This window comes from Podarcis cretensis (genome assembly GCF_951804945.1).
Source record: "Podarcis cretensis genome assembly, chromosome: Z".
Lineage (NCBI taxonomy): Eukaryota > Metazoa > Chordata > Lepidosauria > Squamata > Lacertidae > Podarcis > Podarcis cretensis.
Genome location: NC_137184.1, coordinates 43,253,039 through 43,276,710, shown reverse-complemented (window position 1 = coordinate 43,276,710; position 23,672 = coordinate 43,253,039). Strand labels below are relative to the sequence as shown.

The following is a 23,672-nucleotide window of genomic DNA, read 5'->3' as shown; positions in this document are numbered from 1 at the left end:
TTCAGCATGAATCAAGCAAGCAGGGCAAAATGATCTTGTGAAATCAGTGTATACAATTGTGCGTACATCTGGTTGTATTGCATTTTGCTCAACGGGTGCTTCGGAATTCCCATTGGGTTAGGGTTAGGGTTAGCTGATTCTTGGGCATACATTTGACAAAATAGGCACTTCGGCTGCATACATAATATGTCTTCAAAACATATTTTAAAAAACATTCCCCCTGCCATCAGGGGCGCTGTAGTTTGTTAAGGGTGATGGGATGTAATGCTATGCAGGGGTGATGATGATGATGACCTTATTAAATTTCTATCCTGCCCTTCCTCCCCAAAGGGACGAGGCCAAAAAAAAAACAATCTAGCAGGAAAACAATGTGATTAAAACAAAATTGTAATATATTTAAAACATCTGAAAAAAATTAAGAATATCAAAAAAATAAAAATGGTCATATACCCTCATATGTAATAGTGGATGGATCTAAACACAGGAAAATAAACGCTATAAATAAGTCAGAAATGAGAGGGGAAAATATCTATGGAAAATCGTGTTTTAAAATTTCCTGCTCTCTGTCGTCATCTGATGTTGCGTGTTTATAGCTCATTCAAATCACTGTTGCTTTCCTAATGTAGCTGAGTCCAAGTTTCAATGAGGCCAGGATCAATAATATTTCAGCCACCAAATGCCTGGGTGAACAGGAATGCACTGCTGATTTGCGTCCCCCTGTGTTTCCTGTTGCACTGCTGATTTGTGCCCCTCCCCCCATTATAATTCAAGCCTTCCATTTCCAATTGCAGTTTTCTGAGGTGATATTTGGAGCTTACATTTGGTGAAGTTGTTTTTGCTATTTATTTTGCGTTTTTTGTTTTGATGCTTTTTTTCAGTTAATTTGTTTTTGTGACTGTGTGGATCCCAGTTCAGCTACTGATTGATTGATTGATTGTGTGACTGTGGAAATGAATAAATTCCAAACAATGACTATCATCAGTGCAGGTAAGATTTTTTTAAAAATTTCTATTTTATCATCTACAATACTGTTTTATTTATTTTATAGTACAGTACATTTTTTATTGCTTTCATTTTATGGATCAATGGTCTCATAAAATAGTAAAATTCATGTTAAATTGCTGCTTTAGGGGTTGTTTTTAAAAGTTTGGAACGGATTAATCCGTTTTGCATTACTGTCTATGGGAAAGTGCACCTTGGTTTTGGAACGCTTTGGTTTTGGAACAGACTTCCAGAACTGATTAAGTTTGAGAACCAAGGTACCACTGTAATGAGGGAGATACATACACCACGCCTGGGAGGACCAACCAACCTTCACCATTTTACGTGGCAATTACCTGCAAGTTGAGTAATACAATGTGCATCATCTTTATGTATGGAGCTTAGATGAAGCAGCTTCCCATCATGGCTGGCTGCATATTCACCAACATATTACTTCCCCTAAAGAATCCAGGGAACTGTAGTTTATTATGCGTGCTGGAAATTGTAGTTCTATGAGAGGTAAACTACAGTTCTTGGGATTCTTTGTGGGAAAGCGTTTTGCTTTAAGTGTATACATAGCCCATAATTTCAACTGATGGTGGCTGCTTGCTCAGCCAAATGCACCTTTCCTGCGTCATGCAGTTTGCTTAGGGTAAATCAATTGTTCCATCAAAGCTACTGCTAGTACTGCAAACTAGCTTGCATTAACTTAGATGCCTTTTGTGTCTTTAAAGGAACACGCTGCATTTGATGTATAGCCAGGAAATCTAAAGGAACATCTACAATGAGAGGGAAGCACAACTGCATGAAGGCTGCAATTGTAACCCTGTCTACTTAGAGGTAAGTCACATTGAATTCAATGAATGGGAAACAAACATATTCAGTAAAAAGTAAGCTGATAAAAAGACTAGCAAATAAAGTCAGGAGACAAGCAAATTCTCTACGGTGTTCACAGCTGTTAGTTTCATAGAATTGCCCTTCCAAACAGATGGCAAAAAATGGGGGGTTGATGCCTCCATGTCCTCTAGGCATAAGAATTACAAAAATGCAATAGAGGACGCAAGTACAACATCCCTGAAAGATGTGACCACAGATGCTGAAATACCTCCAGTGAAGGATAACTTCCCCCTGCCCCCCTGAGGCAGCTTGCTCCACTGTTGAACAGCTCTTACCATTAGGGAGTTCATGGAGGGTAAGGCTATTGGTGGCTACTAACCTTGATGTCTTTATGTTCTACCTCCACTGTTGGAGGCAGTAATGCTTCTGAATACCATTCGGTGGAAACTGCAGGAGGGGAGAGGGCTCCTGTGCTCAGGTTCTGCCTGCAAGTTCCCAGAAGCATCTGGCTGGCCACTTGGGGAGTGGAGCTGCACACACAGTAACCCATTTGTAGCACAATAGTTTAGTTTTTCTCAGTCTGGACTCATTAATGCACTTCCTCAACATGCTGCTTTCCATCTAGATTGACGGATGTGGTTGTTGGATATGCATTTGATTAGGTTATCCGTGCCTTTACGCCCCCTGCACATGCCCAGGCGAATAAAGATGGAAGTGGTCATTACAATCTTGGTGTACATCCACCCACGATGTCATTGGGCAGAACTGCTTGCATCTGCTTTCAAATGGACACACTAAGGGGCAATGCAGAATTAATTTGAAATGAGCTTTCATTCTCAGAATAAAAGCAGCTTCTCAGGAAATGCTTTTTAGGGGCAAAAATATGGAGCGAAACTAGCTTGGCCAGAGCTGTTCGGCAGTGGAACAGACTCCCACAAGAGGTGATGGACTCTTCTTCCATGGAGGTTTGTAAGCAGAGGTTGGATGGCCATCTATCATGGATGCTTTAGCTGAGATTCCTGCATTGCAGGGGTTGGACTAGATGATCCTTGGGTCCCTTCCAACCTTAAGATTCTATGATTCTATGGGTGTGGCCTATATAAGGGGTGAAGTGCTGCATCTCAATGGATTCTAGAATAAAATGTCATGTGTGCCCAGTCTAGGATACATCAGGGTTCTTCTTATGTTGTTAGGAAGTTACTCCTAATAAAGTTGGTAAAAATATCTTGCCCTTCTATTTCCACACATAGGTTCTAGACCTGCCCTCTGGAACAACAGAGAACAAGCCGGCTACATCTTCTATATGACAGCAGCCCTTCAGATATTTGAAGGTTGCTATCTTAATTTTCTCTTCTCCGTTCATAGATTTTATGTTGGGGTTATATTCCAGGTCCCCATGTGCATAAGTGAAATGCACGTAAGTGGGGAGCTCCCTGCAGTACATATATCTTCCTGTCCAACAGCTGTTGTGCAGGGTAGCATGGCAGCAGCAAGAGCCATTTTGTAGCTGTTGGAGTCTCTTTTTTCTGGATGTTTGGCCCACTGGTGTCCTCTCCAGGCTCTTCAGAAGGGTCTCCTTACGAGCCACAATGTACTTTCCACCTACCATTTCTGGTTAGAATTTTTTTCTTTTTTAATTATGTCCAAGCACTGCACGTATACGTGGTCACATGCGAGCTGATGACATGTAAGTGTGGGGATGCCTGTACTCTCATTTTAAAATGCACAATTTGTGTTCATGTAGGCTGTGTATTTTTCCTTTTCTCTCTGCTGTGCTTGTCTTTAGAATCCTGTGCTGCATATAAAATTGTGTGTATTACCCCCAAAACTGCACCAATTTCAAGAGGACTTAAAAAATAACACTTGGCAAACTGATAAGAAAATGTGAGGAACTAAGATAAAGATTGGAAAAATGAGAAAGTGGGAGAAACCAGAATTAACTGATTTGCCAATCTCTGTCCAAGGCGAAGGCCTGAGCTCAACAGCTGAGCATCAGTTTCCCACGCAGAAGGTCCCAGGTTCAGTTCTTGGCATCTCCAGGTGAGACTGTGAATGTCCCCCATCTGAACCCCTGGAGAGCTGCTGCCTGTCAGTGGGACAATGCTGAGCTAGAGGAATTGATTGTCAGACTTAAATATAAGGCAGCTCCCTATGTTTCCAAAGCAGCACCTTGTCAGCCTGCCAGCACTCTCTGACTTATCCAGATCCAAGGCTTTGCAGCTGGCGCATATTTTAATGCCAAATGACTGGCACCATTGATGTTGGAACACATAGTCTCTTGGTGCCCACACTGCTTGCACATTCATTTCAGTATGTCACACTGTGTAACTACTTTTTGCTGTTGTTGCAACTTAAGTTTATATCTCCCCAGAGGTATTTACCCCACTCCCAAAATTCACACAGAGGAGAATGTGGGTCCCCTTTGCCAAGCAGCCATCCGCCTGATAAAATTAAGAAGAAAAACAACAGAAAGAGAAGCAGGGAGACCTCCTGTTAATTTACTGCCCTGAAACAGTCAATTAGAGACTTGCCAAACTGTCTGGCATTCGTTCCAAGTCCTTTGAAATGCCAACCCCCAAATGAAAGATGGAGGAGAGGATATTGCCTGGCTCTTTCCAAGAATTGGCCCAAACAGCAACCACAATGTGTCAACTTGCGAGCTGGGGCTAGTTTTGCTGATAGCAGAAATAAACGCCTGTTGTTTGTCAGAAATTGGGTTCAATTTTCCCAACAATAGTGTTGCTTCCCATGCTACACTAGTCTCACATGCTACTTCCAGAAGTGTCTGGAATTTAGTAATGCTCTGTGTTCGTTCTCTCTCTCTCTCTCTCTCTCTCTCTCTCTCTCTCTCACACACACACACACACACACACACACAGCCTGAATCTCTAATTGAAAGGACATGCGTTTACATCTAAGAAGTCTTGTGGGAATATTTGGATCGTTCAGTCTCCATTGGATAGCTCAGCTGGTGGAGCATGAGACTCTTGATCTCAGGATTATGGGATTGAGTCCCACATTGGGCAAAAAGTCTCCTGCATTGCAGGGGGTTGAACTAGATGACCCTTGTGGTCCCTTCTAACTCTACAATTCTATAAGATTCTATGAATCCACAGCTAGAGTGAAATAGCCCAATCACACTGACATCTGCCAAGGACAGTAAAAGAGGTGGAGAATGGTAATAACTTAGTGGAAGAGCATCTGCTTTGTATTCAGAAGGTCACAGGTTCAACCCCAAACATCTCCAGGTGGGGCTAGGAGTGTCCCCTGCCTCGGAGAGCTGCTGCCAGTCAGTGTAGATGACATTGGGACCATTGGACCAATTGGTTTGACTTAATAAAAATAACCTTCCTATGTTAATTTCTGAGTCTCAGAGCTGAGGGTAAGGGAAAAAGTTGACCAGGTTGTTCAGCAAGCAGAAAAAGGACAGACAGCTGTTGGTTCAGCAATCTCAGGCAAATAGACTAGTCAAAAAAATAAGCAGCTGCAAAGGCCTGTCACATAAAAAGGCATTCAAGAGATGCATGGAAATCAAAAGTGATGGTTCTTACTGAATCTCTGCAGGAAGAGTCCTCCAGGGCATGAGACCAATGGCACCAAATGCTGGACTTCTGGTTGAGGCCAGTCTGGTTTCTGTAACATGGGAGACAACTAACACTGTTCCTCCAGATGATTTCAGCCATTGGGCTGGGATATAAGAGCTCAGGCAGTCAACAGCAACAGCATTTTTTTTATTATTTGTACCCCGCCCATATGGCTGGGTTTCCCCAGCCACTCTGGGCAGCTCCCAACAGAGGACTAAAAACAGAATAAAACATCAAACATTAAAAACTTCCCGATACAGGGCTGCCTTCAGATGTCTTCTAAAAGTTGTCTAGTTCCTTATCTCCTTGACACCTGCTGGGAGGGTGTTCCAGAGGGTGGTCAGCACTACTGAGAAGGCCCTCTGTCTGGCTCCTTGTAACTTCACTTGTCGCAGACAGGGAACCACCAGAAGGCCCTCAGAGCTCTCAGTGTCTGGGCTGAGCAATGGGGGTGGAGACGCTCCTTCAGATATACAGGACCGAGGCCATTTAGGGCTTTAAAGGTCAGCACCAACACTTTGAACCAGTGTAATATGGTCTCAGCCACAGCTCCCAGTTACCTTAAGACTCTTCTAAAAACACAAGTAGAATAAAAACAGCCCTTGTAAAAGAGTCAGGGAGTGATTAGAATATTTCTGCTACCCTGTAGAAGTGTAGATATTCAATTACTTTAATATGAGCGGAGATTATTCTAAGATTAAAAGTAATCATGAGCATTGGCATAGGGGAGCAGATGATGCCTGTACCATGGAATCTGTTACACACTTGGGCTTCAGAGTGATTGATTTTATTCAGCCATGATATGCACTTGTAAAAGTAGGCTTTTTCTGTCCATTGATCCCATGGGGAGCAAGTGTTTAATGTCAACGCTGAATGTTAATGTACAATTAAAACCAAAACAAAATCGATATTCCTAGCAGGGAGGGAGAGAATGGGTTGCCATTCATAGGCTGCCTTGCTCATGAGATTCCCGCCCTGGTCCATGAAACTGCTCCAGTCTGAATGGTCTGTGAACTGCAGCTGTCATTTTTAAAAGGTTTTGGACACACTGATGTTTATTGTAGTTTAAACCCCCCTTTCTTTCTTTTAGTGGTGGGCTTTAAAACATTTACTGCCAATAATTTGGAGAATGGTGTGGGTTCTTTATATGTTAAGATTTATTACAGTCAGGAAACAAGTGTGTGTTAAACAGTCTCTAACCTTTCTTTAATAGCAATCCTTAAGCCAGGCCTGTACATCTTGGGTGACTCATAAGCCATTTGTTTCTATTGTAGGATACTTCAACATAGCCCTGTTTATTGTATGATGCAGGCACTGGCCTCAGGCCAGGCCAGTCCGTATGTAGGGCTCAGGCTTTTCCATAAGGGGACAGAGCTTTGATGTTGCTTCAGCAACAGTGAGCTTAGGTCCTATATGCATTATACATTGAAAGCACAATGATGCCACAGTCATGGCTTCCCCCAAGGAATCCTGGGAACTGAAGTTTGTTAAGGGTGCTGAGAGTGGTTAGGAAACCCTCTCAGAGCTACACTTCCCAGGCTGGTTTAATGGTCCATCCCTCTTAATAATAATAATAATAATAATAATACATTTATTGTCATTGTACAACCTTCTTCCCAGGAAACTCTGGGAATTGTAACTGTGATGGAAAGAGAGGCCTGTTCATCTGTTGTCAGGAATGGAAATTAGTCCAGTATTCATTTTCATTGTGGGGTTGTTGTTGTTTTTGAGTCTCCAAACAACATGTAATTAATTACCCACCCCCATTGTTTTGAAGTTTCCTTTACACCGAAATGAATGTAGACTACATACATTGCACAAGTTGTTATGCAACTCATGCTAAATAGCAGAGAGCAAGATGAATAACATAGTATTTGATGGAAAGTGAACTGCAGCAGAACAGAAACAGGGCGATTGTGGCAAATACAAGTTAGAATGGAAATTGCTGCCCTCTTACATTCTTCATTGTCACTGAGCACTCTGTAACCTTGCTCCTGCCAACCTCATTTTGCTTAAGTTCTTTTCAGGCTGGTGCTCACCCAACTTAAAGAAAACACCTTAAGCAGAATGAATGAATGACTCAACCAATTTGAGCAGAAGTCATATTGCATCATCAATAAATTGAAACATCATAGTTTAAGACTCCATTCATTCTCCGGTGCATTAGTCCTCCTATTTAGGAGAAGTCTTGAAATGTAAGAGCTTTTGCCATCAAACTCTTTTTTTCTTCACTTGATTCATCTTTTGTCTCCTCTGTGCCAATTATTTCTAACCAAGAACTGACAACCTCTTGTCATTCATTGTTCCTTCCCTCCCACATCTGCTCTCAGCATTGACAAAATGTTAAGGGGTTTTTTCCAGACCCGCATTGATAATTTGACTGACAATAGTTTATAATCTTGTAATAATCTCACTGCAGGATCTGTCAAATGAATGATCCTAGTTGAGAGCAGGGGGGAGGGATTGAAATTTAATTATAAGATACATGTTTGATATTAGGAAAGGATAAAAGTGATTCTTAGTTTTTATTTGCAGAAGAAGAAGGTGCCTTAATTTCCTCCTTTCGGCTGCTGAGTGAAACTGAAAAAAATGTAAAAGGAGAGAACTATGGTCTTTACATCCAGTGTTCTAGCCCAGTGGTTCCCAATGGTTTCCTTGAAAATTGCTGAGAGTCCTGGTGGTAGGGTTGCCATATTTTGAAGAGCAAAAAAGAAGACGCTATGATGGCCATTCAAAGCAAATAAATGCAACATGTCTCAAATTTTCCCCTGATAAAGAGGACGTGTCCTGGAAAAAAAAGAGGACACATGGCAACCCTACTCGGTGGACTACTTAATGATTTTTCTGCTTGTTCTAGCAACTGTAATTCCATAGAATTCAAATTTTAATACAAGAAATACAAGAAATAAATGTGATTAAAATGTGATTAAAAATCAATATGAATATTCAGTGTGATGGAAGTGCTGTTTCTCATCTTCATGCCATGGATTACCTGAATTAAATCCATGGACCACTGATGGAACCCACAGATTGTGAACCCTTAAGTCTATATAAATGAAGAGAGCTGCCTTATCCTGAGGCTATTGGTACCTCTAGCTCAATATTGTCTTCTAGATGAGTGAGGGAAAGAAGATGGTGTTCACATGTGGCTCCATAAAATGAAATATGTGTCATTTTCTGTTGAGTGCACTTCTCTGAAGTTGTTTGGCTTTGTGGGTCCTTGCTGATAAAACTGTACTTTTTGACCGTCAATTACTTTTTTTAAAAAAAATATTTATTGAGATTTTTTATATACAAAAGTGCAAAAATAATAAACAATAAGACATGTGTCATAACGTATTTTCAAAACTTCTTTGGACTCCCTCGCGTCCCCCGCTCCCACTTGCATCATTGTAAAACTTTTTCCAGCAATTTATCAACTTGTTTACATTCTTAAATCTCATTCATTTAATTTAGTCTAATAATTCTCCAAAAAAATTATATTTTCCTCAATCTCATTTATCATCCAGATTACGTCTAATTTAATGGTGCTCAATTGTTTATGATCTGGCATCCTTCTTAACATCCAATTAAATTACAGTATTTTTGTAAATAACACCTAAATTTCTTCCAGTCTTCTTCAACCCTCTCTTCTCCCAGGTCTCGGATTCTGCCGGTCATCTCAGCCAATTCCATATAGTCTATCAGTTGCTTTGACTGTCAATTACAGAGAGTTCTCTTTAGGCCCTGACCCAATGAAATCCTAGAGGCATAAACCACAACTGGGATAAAGCAAAGGGAAACACACAAGAATATAGTTAGGGATGTACAACCTTACATTTTAGGGAATATAGTGTGCGCAAATATGGCTGCCTTCCTCTGGCATTGGTATGACCCTAGTGCCTGCATCATGGTTTGTTCTAACCCTAACATCCAATATATACATGATATACATGATCCATATACATGGATAGTTTAATATCCAACACTGAATATTTTGGACTCCCATCAGTTCTGGCCAACAGGGGTCAGTGTCAGGGATGCTAGGATTTGTAGTCCACAACATCGGCAGTGCACCAAACAATGGAAGTCACTAAGAAGTGGTAGTGAAAGTCAAAGTGCAGCGGCAGAAATAAGGAATCTGTGGCTCTCCAAATATTGTTGTACTATAGCCCCCATCAGCCCCATCCAGGATGGCCAGTGGTCAGAGATGATGAGAATCATGGTCCAGCAACATCTCAGCATCCATGGTTCCCCATACCTGGACTATGAAAAGGAGTTGTAGTGGGCAGAAAGTCTTGTTCAGTAACAGAAGTCACTTGGGGCTTCCACTATTGGGCTTATGCCTCCAATCAAGACAATAACGAAAAGTTACCTTGTGGTACCTTTTCCATGTCAATATGGAGAGATGAACTGTCTTGTCAAAATACCATATGGGAAATCTGAAGCATGAAAATGTAAAATTCTCCGCACCACTAGGTGGCATTATAAACAAGCAGCTTAAGAACACAGGAACCGGACTTAACACTGAATTGTGTGGGATATTCAGTCCTATGTAACCAACATGCTTAACTCTAATGCATGAAGGGGTTAAGACCAGTGGCAGATCTTGGGGTCTCAAATATTAGCAGTGTCCCTTTCAGTGCCCAAATTTGGTGCCCCCACCTCTTGCCTTCAATTCTACATAATAGTTGTGGAACCCCCTCTGGCGCTCCTGAGTCTCCACACTCAGTGTGACTGAACTGGTCACGCTCCCCTAAATCCATCTGTTAGGACAATAGAGTATGTGGTCCTGCCAGGCCTAGCAAGGCCACACACCCTCATCTTGGGGGAAAGGGTTACTCTCTCTTCCACCCTACCGATAAGGAGGTCTAAGCTGGATGCTCCAAGCTTAGACCATGTGGCTTAATCAGGCCATCTTTGTGTCTCTATACAAATAATTTAAAAACATTTACCACTTTTGGAACCTACATTATACTGCCTGTCTTTTCTAGCTGTTGTATGAGAAAGCACTTGAATCTAACCTTTGAAGTGTTTTAAGTAAACTATTTTTAACTTACCAAACGTGTGGCTTCTTTCTATGCTAAGAGAAGAGGAGAACTTTGGAAGCAACTTAGAAGGGGATATTTTGAAGGTCTTACTGCTTATATTTCCACACTTTACTTTGCTGCATATTTTGTGATTTTAAATCTCTGCTGGTGTTCTCTCACCAAAGAGTACTTGCTACAGGAATTGTCCTTCGTATAACTAGTAAAGTGGTACCTTGGTTCTCGAACTTAATCCCTTCCGGGAGTCTGTTCAACTCCCAAAGCCATTCAAAAACCAAGGCATGGCTTCTGATTGGCTGCAGGAGCTTCCTGCACTCAAGTGAAAGCCGCGCCAGACGTTCAGCTTCTGAAAAACACTTGCAAACCGTGACAAACTGTTCGATTTGTTCAACAACTAAGCCATTCAAGAACCAAGGTATCACTGTATATATATATATACATCTTTTAAACAACATACAAAAAAATAAAATAACAAATTGCTCTCAATGGAAGCATCTCTCCTAGTCCTTCCTGGAGATGTTGGGGATGGCACCTCAAACTTTCTGCATGCAAAGCATGTGCTCTATCCACCTCTACCTTCTACTGTTATTATTTTGTTTGGCCAACAGCTTAGATTGCTTTAAAAGAGAATTGGACAAATTCATGGAGGACAAATCTATCAATGGCTACTAGTCATGATGGCTGTCCTCTGCCTCTGAGGTCAAAGGCAGTAATGCTTCTCAATACCCATTGCTGGATATCTTAGGAGGGGAGAGCACTCTTGTGCTCGGTTCCTGCTTCAGGGTTTTCTACAGATACCTTGTTAGCCACAAGGCAGGGTACAAATGGAACAAAACCATCGACGGCTTAAGGCAACCTTCCCCAATCTGATGCCCTCCAGATGTTTTGGATGACAGCTCCCATCATCCCTGGCCATTAGTCATGCTGTGTGTGACTGATGGGCATCAGAGTCCAACAACATCTAGAGTACACAAGATTCTGGAAGTTTGGCCTAAGGCTACCATCACCAGCCTTCCACAACCATTAGATGCACGCTGCTTACATTTGTACACATGTAGTCTCTCGCTCTCACACACATCTGGAATGGTAGTGTGAAATTGCAGCTGTTTATTAACTAAGGACACAGGTCTGTACACCAGCAAGTCCTGAAAGTCTGAAATAAATTCAGTGAAGCCAGAATATTATTTTTGCCCCCTTCTCTGAAATTTGGTCCACTCCTTCCTTTCTTGAGTTTCTCCGTCGCACAGCACCTCTAGGTATGAAAGAATAGGAGGGCAGTGAGTTGTGACTCTTCTCTTAAACCCAGAGATGAAGTGGGCCGTTCCTGAGTCTGTTCCAAGTAAGAGAAGTTTATCTGAATCAGATAAATAGGCTCCTTTTGAAATGTGAGGTGCCTTTATGTTGGCAATGAAGCAGCCTCTTCTTTTCCCTCTTCAGACGAAACTTGCTCTCTGTCTGAGCACTCTATGCAGAAACCTTGGGAGAACAATTATTTGCTATCTTAAGATATCATGACACACATCCTGGATACAATAACCAGGAAGCTCATACAAAAAGATGAAGAAACAGGCATAAATGCCTCCTGTATCCTCCTTTTCAATCTCTCCAGCTCTGAGCTGGATGTCTTCAGAGTTTTCTTCATGGTTCTTGCACATGCAGAGTTCTGAACTGATTTCCCCTATCTCAGGAATAGTGAGCATGCTCTGTATGGAAGGAGGCCCCAGGTTCAATTTTGGGTATCTCCAGATAAGACTGAGAAATAATGATAAAGTGGGTTTTTATGGAAGCCGCCCAGAGTGGCTGGGGAAACCCAGCCAGATGGGCGGGGTACAAATAAATTATTATTATTATTATTATTATTATTATTATTATTATTATTTCCTGCATAAGCAGAGGGTTGGAGTAGATGACCTCAGAGGTCCCTTTCCACTCTCCGATTCCTGTTTAAAACACTGGACAGCTACTGCCAGTCAGAGTGGACAATACTGAGCTGGATGGATGAATGGTCAAACTCTGTACACAGCAGTTTCCTCTGTTTCTTTGTCTTAAAAGCTGAGTGGTGAGAGCATCTGCTTTGCATGCAGAAAGTACCAGGTTCAATCCCTGGTATCTCCAAGTAGGGCTGGAAATAACTCCCATCTATAACCCTGGAGAGCCTCAGCCAATTAGAATAGGAATTGCTGAGTTAGTTGGACTGATGATCTGATTTAATTTAAAGCAACTTCTGGTGTTCCTCATAGTAACTCTCCCTGTCATGGGCAGGCCATTTAGCTGCCATCCCTGTTTATCTTCTAAAACAGCAGGGAAGGACCTCCAGCTTGAAGACCAAATTAGGTCTGGCAGGGGTCCTAATTTGACCCATGAGGCCGTTTCCCCCAAACCATGTCCATTTGATATCATATGTGTTGCTGTGTTTGATATAAGAATATAATAAGAGCCTGGTGGATCAGGCCAAGGGTGCATCTACTCTAGCATCTGGCCGACTAGATGCCCCAGGAAGCTCGCTCATAAGGATGCAGCTTCAAAGGAAGTGATGGAAGCTTAAAGAGTGCTCCCAATTGTTTATTGGCAAGTATGGCTTGCTGACAGCACCAATCAGCTGATTGGCTCTGACAGCAAGCTCTTCTGAAGTTGTCTATTGGAAGATGTGGTTTCGATTCAAAGCACATTTGTAGTTGGGCATTTTCTCTCTTTGTAGACAGCTTTCGCAGTCTGCAGAAAGAAAAGTGTCCATTTGCAGGTGTAATTTGAATTTAAATGCCCTCAAATGGACAAAGCAGGGCTCACTGTCAATGACAATCAGTTGATCACCACCTACTGCAGGCCTCGTTGAAGTTATCTGCATCTCACCACATGATCCTTCTCACACAGGAAGCCTTGCTTTGTTCCAAGAGAATTTGTGGGCTGGTGAGACAACATGTTCTGTTGTATCACCCAGTTTATATAAATCCTTCACCTGGAAGCCTTACCTAATTCCTTCTTGGCCTCTCTACATCTGGTGGCCTCTCTACATCTTGTTCCACCTTGTACGTACTAGAAGAAGAAGAAGAGAAGAGTTTGGATTTGATATCCCGCTTTATCACTACCCGAAGGAGTCTCAAAGTGGCTAACATTCTCCTTTCCCTTCCTCCCCCACAACAAACACTCTGTGAGGTGAGTGGGGCTGAGAGACTTCAGAGAAGTGTGACTGGCCCAAGGTCACCCAGCAGCTGCATGTGGAGGAGCGGAGATGCGAACCCGGTTCCCCAGATTACGAATCTACCGCTCTTAACCACTACACCACACTAGTTGTTAGCTTTTAGTTACATGCCGTCTAGTTTACTGTTTGTAAGGAATAGCATGGTCTTCACAGAAGCATGTCCCATTTGAATTCAACAGTTGGGTGTAGAATTGCACATTAAGCCATCTCAGTTTCTTTGCTGCTCAATTTTCATAGTTCAATTGCTTTAAAAATCCCTCTAAATATTTTATTTCTTGATTCTTGAAGGGTATAATCCTTTGGTCTCTTTGTGGTCCTGGAGGTGGTAGGGATCCCAGAAGTCACAGGGCATAGCAGATTTCCTCTCCATGGGTGAAGAAGAAGACCTGCCCTCAGAGGGGGAGAGCCATCCCTCAAAGCCCCATCCCAGCCACAGTGCAAAGAATATTTGCTGGGACTTCCTTATCATTGGAACATTGTCTCCCAGATCTTATACAGAGCCCAGACCAAGCAGGGTTCCACATCATACATAAGTTGCTTGCGATTTTTCAGATATACCTTCCGTCCACCATGGAAACAAAATGGCCATACCAATATGGACCTCACTCTGATGCAGGAAATGCATTTTTATGACAGAATTGCTAGATTCAGTCATTGCACAGCAATCTATCCAACAGGGAACGTAGATGTCATTGCACTCCAACTCCCATAGCAAGGCTGGTGGGGTTCACCAGAGGCTGGGAGATAATAAATCAGATAGGTTAACTCAGATGGGTTATCAGATGGGTGAACTCAGCAGGGTGATTAGAAATCAAGTTTTTAAAAGGCAAGTTTTAGAGTACTTGATTTGTGTTTCTTGCCCTATTATCTGGCTCCTGAGGTGCAGGTATCATTATGGAGAGATCTGCTTGGTGAATAAGCTGTAACTTCATATGGCATTTCACTTTTGTCATGTGAATGATAATCTGTACTCCATGTTTTGAACCCTTATCTTATTGTTTATTGTTTACTGAAAATCAGCAGAAGGCATATGGGAGTTGGAGCCCAACAGCTATTGGAGGGCCACAGGGCCTCCCCTCAATATAATAAATACATTGAATCCCACAAGGGTCCTTAATTCAATGAGCATGAATGACCTCACTGGGCATTTTAGCTACAATGCTGTTACACATTTTTCAGTAGCAATCCTTCATTAGAGCTGGATCTGGTCCTTGCTGTTAGCAGAGACTGAATGTTGAAAATCAGTGGTGGGCTGTGGGTGTTAGGACTAAAATAGTGGTTCTAGTCATCTCAGAAATTTGCAGCAACTAAGAAAGCCCAGCTCCCCCACTTTGCAATCTCACTTTCAAATACGTTGATCATGTATTGCTAAGAAGGCAGAGTGTTTGTAGTAGTTGCATGCCACTCTTAATTAAAAGAAAATGTTACTTCCATAGCACCTTTTGAGAGAGGATATCCTGGTGAATCCCATTAGATGTGCTAATGAATTTGCACTCTCTGCAACCCTGTGGGATGTGGTAGCAGTTTTATTTACTAAGACAGGCATCAGGCATTGAGATGTGATGCTCAAGGCCAGGATCACTGGTGTGAAATCAAAGTAATGCCAGGAAGATGTGGTGTAGATTAAGGCAATGGGACCCAAAGTTTAAGATTTTCAAGTTCTAAGCTTTGTTCTGCAGGGGCAATTGGGAAGTGGTAAGAACAAGGAGCAGGAATGGAGATCTGGACTAAAAAAGAGAAATCAGGTTGCAGGAGCAAGGATGCTTCCTAGCAGAATATCACATGTATAAATGGGTGAATCAAACAATTTTGGTTTCTCGGTTTCTCATTTTTCCAAACTTAAATTCAGTTCTTCACACTTCCAGATTGATCTGCTGTTGCTTTTTAAAGTAAAAAAATGCACTGGCATTTAATGTAAAATTCTCCTAAAATATGCAGTTTTGTATGCAGTTTTGTCTGACATACATTTTTGCAAAAGAGTTTTCCTAATAGATTGCATTTCTGCAATATGCTACGTTACACATCTTAATGCACACTTCACCCTATTATATGCATTTGTATACACATTACTTCACCCAGAAACCGCATTGCAAAATTTGGAGCAATGCGAATTTCAAAGGATGGTTGTGCTTCTGTTTGGTATATTGTTTCAGAAATAGCAGATCTGGTAGGTTTGCCTTTACAGTATATGTGAATTGAATCAAAGGGATACTCTGTTTTTAATTGATTTTTTTAAAGAATAAAAATGCAACATAAAATGGTAAGTAGCAGAAGCTGGCATGAAGCAATATAAAATATATAGAGCCAGAGTGGGATTTGTAAACAGCAGTACATATTATTCACTGCTTATTTCAAAGCAGAGGCCAGTAAAGGCGTTCTGACCCAATTCCTAAAGCATAACATAGCTGGCATCAGGCAAAAACCTCTGAGGAGGTTTTCTATCATTGGGGTGCCACCACCGAAAAGCCCCTGTGTGGAAACAGGGACACCTAGAGAAAGGATTCATAGGTCAGGGGATATTTCAATATTCATGCAGCTTCATGCAGGATCTCCCATTTTTGCACCCCTCTCCCATATAGATGCTTTGTTCTGTTTTTAAATAAAATTAATTGGTACAAGGTTGCCCATAGCTGTTTAAACAGCCTTTCCCAAACAACCAATTTAGTTCCTAAAAAAAGTTATTTAACTAACTGCCTATAAGTGATTTGAATGAAGGGTGTTTTTTATTGTTATTATTTCAATGCCTTGCGGCTGAGACAATGGAAAGCACACCATGACTGGAAGCTTTAATCAAGGTCAGATTCTGGAATTTTCCTTCATTGTAACCGGGGATCTCTCTGGTGGATTTAACCTTTCAAATGTCTCTTGAGTTTAGCCCTTCAATATGTTCTTTGCTTGGGCCTCTCTGTCTTAGATGTTCCCAATGCCAGCTAGCAGGTCTCAATGACATTATTATTTTAAAAAGTTAAAAAGGCTGTCAAACAAAGGCAGTGGTGGCGGTGGGGTGTTTGGGAGGGTGGTATTCAAATACGTTCATTTAAAAACAAAAGAAATCCAGCAAAAGTCAACATTATTGTTTAATAATTCGACCTTTAAAGGGCTAAAAGGAAGATAAGTTATGACTAGTTATAAGATAGAGATTTGAGGGCTAGGCAGCTGTCAGACATAAAAAGGGCTCAAAAACAGGGCTCTGGGTGGATTTAAGGCTGAGTTGAAAGCTTTCGGTGGAATGTCCCCCCCCCAGCCCCACCCCAAATTTGCAGTAAAATTTCAACTCACTTTGGGAGCTTAGGTGAGTGGCTAACTAGGGATGAAAAGCAGGACTCTCTGTTTTGCAGAAGTACTAGGTGCCTACCATCTCCACTAATGGCCCTTGAAACAATTTTAGGATGAGAGAATATAACAATTTTGGTTCTTCTCCATTTCTCATTTTTCCAACCTTAAGTTCAGATCTCCATATTTTCCTTTCTTTTCTTCCTCCTCCTCCTCCTCCTCCTCCTCCTCCTCCTCCTCCTCCTCTTCTTCTTCTTGTTTACATGCACATAAAACATACCAGCATTTTAGAGAAGAAAGGCTTTGTACACAATTGTATACAATTTTTTCATGACACACACGTATTTGTGTGTGTGTGTGCGTGCGCGTGCATGCGTGCGTGCGTGCGTGCGAAAAAAATTGTCCAAGCTTATTTATTTATTTATTTATTTATTTATTTAGCACACATTCCTTTTCTAGATAACTGCATTTCAACATTTGGAAAAGTAAGCTTTTCAAAGGATAGCTGTGTTTCAGTTTGCATCTTGTTTAGGGATGTGCCGATGAGATAAGTTCCCCTTTAAATGCAAACTGAATAGAATTTCAGTTTAAGAGACAGCACTTATACGATAACCCTGCTTCAGGAATTATACAGTTGCCCCCTTTGCCGTGGCACCACCCTCTGACCTCCATCTGGAGTGCTATGTGTGTTGGCTCTCCTCCCACAATGGTTTAGAACATAATTCAGAAAAAGTTCCACACCTTCTGGATAACCCTCCATGGGCCACAAGAAAAACCCAGAGACTCACTTTTACGTATGGTGATTATGATGCCCCTTCCTTCTTGACAGATTGCTTGCAGTGGGGCTTATGTGAAGGACCACCAGGGACCTCCCCACAGCCCCTCTGTGTATGTCTCCTGCATGAATGCAGGATAAAGAAATGCTGGTGGAGAATGGCAGGGGGACAGTCTTGTAGCCAGACAAAACTTGCCATGTCTGGGGCCTGATCAGTGGGGCCTGATCAGACAGACCAGCTGAAGAGAAACTCATTTGTTTGCATTGGGGCTCCAGAGTTCTTTATAACTGAGGAGGATGGGAAAGGAAGGGCCGGGATGGTTTGACTGGAGTTCCAGTTGAGCCATAGCCCAGGAGGGGGGAGGTGAGAATGATAGAACCATAGAATTATAGAGTTGGAAGGGGTACCAAGGGACATTTAATCCAACCCCCTGCAATGCACGAATCCTGCCCACAGCCATCCTTGACTGGGCTTGAGCCACCAATTTCTGGTTAACAGCCAGGCACACTGACCCATTGTGCCACCTATGGAGCAGGCCTTTTTTTCCAGCCTGAACCTGACGGAACTCAGTTCTGGTACCTCTCAGGTGGGTTCCATTTCCATTATAAGAGAACAAGGGTTCATGGTAAGTTCTGGTACCACATTTTTAAAATAGAAAAATAGCACTGCCAAGGACTCTCTAGGAACTTGAGGGGTCAGCTGGCTACAGGATGAGGTATAGGACCTGACACTTAACCCAACCAGTGCCCACCCCCAGACAGGGAACTGCAGGAGGGTATTCGCTGGAGGAGGAACATATGATATAACACCGTTATCTCCAATGAACAACTGTTTGTGGTTGTGGCAATTTGTGAGCAGGAAGACTGGCATCATGGACACCCTGGAGCTTTTGATATATCCCTGTCCATGGAAGTTCAACAGCTTGTTTTGCAAGAATGAGATTCAGCAGGATTACAGGGAATGATAGGAGGTGGTGGGGGAGGTAATGGATGGAGAAGAAAAGGAGGGGGGAACCACTCGCAAATATTACAATGATCTTGTTGAAGGGTACAAGAAAATCTCCCAGGATAAGAGGAAATAAATGCTAGATTGCAATTGTCTAAAAGCCGAATTATTCTTTGTTTCACCAGGTTATCTCCCCCGCACCCTGTTCCTTTTGGTATTTATATAGCCTAACAAATAATTCTCCTGAAAAAAGGAGAAGGTGGGGGAGATGGCCCAAGTATTTTAATGAGAGCTCCACAGTTTCCATGGAGATCAAGAGTCTGACAGCCAAGTACTATAGCATGCTCTAAAAGGCAGTCTGTGTTTCAGTGGAAAGCACAGTCTTGAGAAGAATATGTGGTTTCTTGTCTTGCTTTTTTTTATTTTCACACCCATCCAGACAGTGCCCATTTGAAACAAAGCTCAAGTCTAACCTTCCGCTTGTCCACCTCAGACTATTAATTGTCAAGACCATGATTATTATCTTTAGAGAGTATTCATCTCAGAGTCTTCTCACCTGCCAGGGACTCCGAGTATCCATTGTATTTGGATTCAACAAGTACTGCCCCCAACAGCATTCCTTTCCACATGGGCAGCTTCTGATGGAAAGGTGAGACAGAGGTTCACCTGGGGCCAGTGGTTGCCATTTGGCTACTTTCCTCCCAGAGCTTCTGCCATCAGCAGCCATTCTCATCTAACATCTGAAGGTGTGATGAGACAGTGAGGCCCCCTTCATTGGCTCAGTGGGGGCCAACTGCCATTTGGCTGCCTCCTCTTCCAGAACCGCCTCCACTAAATATATACAGTGGTACCTCGGGTTACATAAGCTTCAGGTTACATACGCTTCAGGTTACAAACTCTGCTAACCCAGAAATAGTGCTTCAGGTTAAGAACTTTGCTTCAGGATGAGAACAGAAATCGTGCTCCGGAGGTGCAGCAGCAGCAGGAGGCCCCATGAGCTAAAGTGGTGCTTCAGGTTAAGAACAGTTTCAGGTTAAGAACGGACCTCCAGAACGAATTAAGTACTTAACCCGAGGTACCACTGTATAAGAGATTTGCTAACTTTACAGTCATCTTTAAGGAACGCCATAGTTCAGTGAGAGAACATTCTCTGCCTGTACAAAGTTCTGAACTCTTCCCATGGCATTTCCAGTTCTAATTACCTTGCAGGACTGGGGAAAACTAGGGAGATACTGCTTGTCAAAACAAATAGTATCAAACATGAGTTATAAGATATTCCAGTCTAGTATGGATATGTTCCCAATGCAAAGCTATGCTTTGGAAAATATCAACAATTTTAGACAAGGGCTAGATGACATGAGTTCCCAGAATATGCAGAATGGATAAGGAAGTGCTGTGGTCAAGGTGACCTTTAGGACTCTAGCCATTTAAGGAGTTTATTTATAAACTAAGGACAGCACATTTTTGTCTTGTGGACAAACTTATTTTATTTGAAAAGCATGAGCTGACCACAGCCTGATACGTTAGGCTGAACAGCAGCAAGCAATGAACAGGCCTGCCATTGAGTAGCCAACCTGATCATCATGCCATTTCATGAAGGACTGCTCCAGACAACCTATTTATTGAGCATTCATCTTGAATTGCTTACACAAAGCTTATGTGGTGGTTAGATTGTCTTTACTGAGCATTCGTTCTGATTTGTTTGCCCCGGGGAGATTATACAATGAGCATTCCTCCTGAGTTGCTTGTGGGGTGTTTATGCACCTTCATGTTAATCATCTGTTTATTCCACACCTGTCAGTGCATAGGAGCCAACTCCTAGGGGCCGAGGGGTCTTTGCCCCCATAAAATATTTGAGGGGAACACCCCCACCCCCACATTGATGGGCATTGCCATTGAAATAGTGTGCATGTGCAGCATCATGTAGGGTGGGGCTTACCTGACCCCCATATTTTCTTCAAGTTGGCACCCCTGTTTCAATGTATTTCCCAATACTTTCCTAACCATAGAAGTACTGTTTCTTTTTAAAGTGGATTTGCTGCACAAGAGCAACCCAGCTCCTAAATCCATGTTAATGGTGCAAACTGAATTTTCCTGCTAGATGCTTGATTCCCTCTCACAAAATGCTGACAGGCTGGAGGTGCTCTAATTGTGCTTGCTTTCACCCCAAAAAGAGGACACCAGATTACATAACAATTGCATATGTTAAAGTATACATTCCAAGATGTATACTATAATGTAAACATAAATGCAATTCTCACTGTGTGGGGCAGGCTGTGATCAGGAGATCGGTGCCTGGTCCTCTTCAGTGTGCAGCTCAAGTGCTGTTGATGGGCAACCTCAAACAGACACACTCCCCTTCCCTCTCTTTCCTTAAGGTTATTTATCATTGATTGATTGATTGATTGATTGATTGATTGCATTTATATCCCCCCTTTCCTCTAAAGAATTCAAGGTGGGACACATTGTTCTCCTCCTACCCCATTCTATCTTCACAGCAACACCATGAGGTAGGGTACTCTGAAAGGTAGTGAATCTAGCCCAAGCTCAAGTTCAAGTGAGCTTCATGGCTGAATGTTGACTTTAACCCTGGTCTCCCAGGTCCCAGCCTGACTCTCTAATTACTACTGCATACTGGTGATCTATTTAGGAAGCCCTTCCATCAGAGAATACCAAGGAGAGTCCTCTGTTTGTAGGCAAGTGAGGATGCATGTTTGCCCTCCTCCTTTTCCACCTTTGGTTAAATATTGGGAAGGCTCATACAACACCTTCCATGATTCAGGGAGGCTTTGAAGTTTAGGTGTTCCCCTTGTCCTATAGCGTCTTTTGGTAGTTGCCAGGTATCATTTAAGACCTTAATTTTTCCACATTACCATATTAGTTTTGATAACCACGCAGAGACAGATGGCTGCACGTCGGCTTTCCAATGCGAAGGAATAATTTCCCCAGCTCGAGCTGGTGTAATGAGAGAGCCGCATTAAGCTGAAGATGAGGCGAAATCGAAGCATCTGTCAGTCCTCGCCTGCCAGCTCTGAGATGCTGCCGACAGACTGATATTTCACAAATAAAAGTTGAGACTATTATAGATTTGTGACACACACACAAAAAATTATGGTGTTGGATAACAATGCTATGGCAGATGTCACAAAGTCCATGCTTGAAGGTTTGGGGGCATTTTCCCTCTCATTCTCTCTCCCTCCCCTTCATTTTTTATTGCTGGTCTCTGTACCTCCTTGGAATCAGTCCTTGCTCTGCACAGCTTGTGTGGAGTGTGCTCATTATACAGAGGGGGGGGGGGTTTGCTTAAAAAAAAAATCTGAGGAAACAATGAGGCTAGGATGAAATTGTTGCTCTTCTGGTGATAGTCCTGTTGTTCTGCTTCTGAAGTTATCTTTGATCCAGAGTTTGCCTTTTATTTCATTCCTTTAAAACAGGGGTGAGGAAGGTTTTCCAGCCCAAGGGCCACATTGCCTTCAGGGCAAGCTTCTGGGGCCACATGATAGTGGTGGGAGGAGCCACTTGCTTCTGTGCAGGCAAGTAAGAAGCATGGTCAGAGTTAGAATGGAATCAGAGAATCATGGAGTTGTAGATTTGGAAGGGACCATGAGGGTCACCTAGTCCACCCCTTACATTGCAGGAGTGTTTCACCCAATGTGGGGCTCAAACCCATGGCACTGAGATTCAGAGTCTCGTGCTCTACTGATGGAGCTGTCACAGCTTCAGTTCAAGGGCACCTTCCAGGCAGGCAAAAACACTTGAGAAGGATGCAAAGCAGGCCAGATGGGAAAAAATGGCTCCAGAGGTTTGGGTCCTAGGGAGGCTCCCTGATCCTGAAATTTCCCATCCCTTCTTAAGAAAGCCACTTGATATGGAAGCCCCAGGGATGTGACCAGCATGATTTCCCACATAGTTTCAACTCTGGAAGCATATCCAACTGTTGTCAGGGTTGATGTGGATCTTGAGATTATGTACCTCAGCACATTTCAGCTTCTCAACGTTTATTTCTGACTGCAGGCCTGAGAACATTATTAGGGTCAAGGCTAGGCTTCTACTGCTTCCTGCCTGGATCCAGCTATCAACCGCAAGCAACAGAAAGGAGGGTGAAGCTAAATTAAAGCCTCTTCTTTGCTCCTAAGAGCCAGTGGCCATATCACTAAGCTGTATAGTTAGGAAGCATAGGAAGATACTGTAGACTGACACCTTATACCGTCAGGTGGAGAGGCCTCAGCCCCATAGAGTTGGCGTGCCTGACTGGCTACCAATGAAAGTGCAGCTTTTGACCTTAAGGTGCCAGGTAGTAACATTCCTCTTCTCCCAGGTTTTTTGGCTAATTAAACAATCTATGGCATTTTAAACTGGGATGATATGTATATTGTATTCATTCGTTCCTGTGATCCTTGGGTGAAGGGCACTATAGAAATTTTATAAATATAATAAATGACTTGGGAGCAGAGTAAGCAAGAGGGAATTTCCTCTGACATGAACCTGCCTAAGCAGGTCAGTTCCAACATAAGGATGCCTCTGTAAAGTGGACCTCCTACCTAATGCCCTGGAATCAGGCTGCATTGGTGCCCCCCTCACCATTTGGCACTGAGACCAATAGAGAGAGTGTGTGTGTGTGGGTGGGTGGGTGTGTGCTTGTGTGTTTTTTTAAAAGGCTGACTTTGAAGGTTGACTTCTCATTTTTCTTAAGCTCAGCTCTCTGCGTTTCAGTTTGCTATTTTTAAAGAAGTTCTCATGAAAATTTGTCAGCATTGCTCCCAGTTTACACCTTTGTAGGCAATTTTGCCTAATATACACATTTTTGGAAATTTATTTATATGGTGGTGGTAGATAACCAGTAGTTTGGTTATTGCTTGAGGTATTGGAAGTCCTGTACTGGGAATCCTTTAAGGTAAACAGGAACCCAAGAGGAATTGAAAGAACCTTTGCCATGCAAAAAGTGAGTATAATTTAAATTTTAAGCCATGCTTTCCTTCATAATATTTTTTTAAAAAAAACTAAGCATAGATGCAAATTGCACTACTTTTGTTTTTGTTTTAAGTAAAAA

The 23,672-nt window shown here is 42.4% G+C and overlaps 1 long non-coding RNA gene across 1 annotated transcript; it reads left to right on the top strand.

The window, feature by feature from the left end:
• The first annotated feature begins 525 nt into the window (after nt 1–525).
• Nucleotides 526–4,173, top strand: LOC307207404. Its single transcript, XR_013834674.1, has 3 exons — nt 526–987; nt 1,716–1,821; nt 3,069–4,173. It is a non-coding gene; the product is annotated as an uncharacterized lncRNA (long non-coding RNA).
• The last annotated feature ends 19,499 nt before the right edge of the window (nt 4,174–23,672 follow it).